Raw genomic sequence first — 1687 nt, forward strand, 5'->3', positions numbered from 1 at the left:
AGAGTTTTGCTTTTGTTGCCCAGGCTGGAGTGCAATGGCTCGATCTCGGTTCGCTGCAACCTCTGCCTCCTGGGTTCAAACGATTCTCCTGCCTCAGCCTCCTGAGTAGCTGGGATTACAAGCAGGGGCCACCATGCCTGGCTAATTTTTTGTATTTTTAGTAGAGATCGGGTTTCTCCATGTTGGTCAGGCTGGTCTCGAACTCCCAACCTCAGGTGATCTGCCCGCCTTGGCCTCCTAAAATGCTGGGATTACAAGCATGAGCCACCACACCTGGCTCTTTCTCATTTTAATGTTTGCTAAAGATTCAGAATGTAGACTACCAAAGTAGACACGTGGTTAAGGGGAAGGACTCAAATTGTCTGCGTTCTGAGTCATGGAGGTCTATGTTTGTCTTGCCACGTTTGACCCTGTAACCCAGGGCAAGGCATTTGTCCTCTTTGATTATCAGCCTCCTATCTACAAAATAGGGGTGATTATTTGGCATGGTAATTATGAAAGTATGCATCAGATAATGTGATAAATAGGACAGAACTCAGTAAGTGAGTTTTCATCTTCCTCCAGCCCCGGACCATAGATCATCTCACAAAGATGTATATTAAGATACATAGTTGCACTAAAGAACATAGCTTTAGGGTATGCACTAAAGAACATACCCCTCTAGTGTGGGACAGTTGCATGCAAACAGCTGCCAAATGGAGACAAGAGGTATTATCCATGGTGATACTTAATCCTTCTGTGTGATTCAAAGCAATGATACAATGTATGGGGGCTCCAGAAAGAAATCACTTGAATTTGTATCCAGACTACCACTATCTGGTTTTGTGACCTTTTAACATTGTTTATTCTCATTGTCTTCATCACAAGTTAGGACAATTATGCTACCTCATAAGGCAGTTATGAAAATTTAATGAGATATGCATGTAAAAGTCTTAGCAGAGGGCCAGGACCCAGGTACTCAGATAATGGAAACTATTAATTTATCTTTGAAAAAAATAGCTTTAGGCTTTCTCCCTAACGCTCACTGACTTCTTGTTGCAAATCCAAATGTTGATGTGGAGTTCATGCTCTCTCTAACCAATTCTGGACACTTACTTCTGTCCAGTGACATGTTGGAGCCAGCTCCTACAAGCTGGTGAGAACCACTTGTAGTGTGTACCTGTCTTTGTAACTCTGTTTAGTGACGACAAGTGGGCAGCTTGAAATTGGCCATGATTGGTGTGGAGAATTTACACCACAGAAATTGGCAAAGCTATAAATTGGGACTTTTAAAATTTATTTGTTTGTTTTCTGGCGATCCAGGGGTAACATTTATCAGCATACCACTGCATTTGATGTGTATGTCTTTCTTCTTGGAGGTAACACCAGGGTTTCCTAGGCTTGTCCTGGGATGAATTAGGGAGAAAGATGAGCTGCAGAAAAGGGGAAAAAAATATGTGGATTAAAAATAGAACCTTTTAAAATATTTTACCAGGCTAAGAAAAACTGATTTTGATGAGGAAACCCAGGCACTTCTGATGGCTGAGGAAGAGAGAAATCCTAACCTGACCATCACAGACGACTGTGACACAGTTACAAGGGTAGAAATCTGATTGCGAGGAACCTGGGCTCTGACTCGAACACCTGCAAAGGACGGGGACTGGGGCCCTATGTTACGCTGCACCCAGGAGGTACAGATCATTGACAC

The sequence above is a fragment of the Mandrillus leucophaeus genome, unplaced genomic scaffold, assembly GCF_000951045.1.
Source record: "Mandrillus leucophaeus isolate KB7577 unplaced genomic scaffold, Mleu.le_1.0 Scaffold53, whole genome shotgun sequence".
Classification (NCBI taxonomy): Eukaryota; Metazoa; Chordata; class Mammalia; order Primates; family Cercopithecidae; genus Mandrillus; species Mandrillus leucophaeus.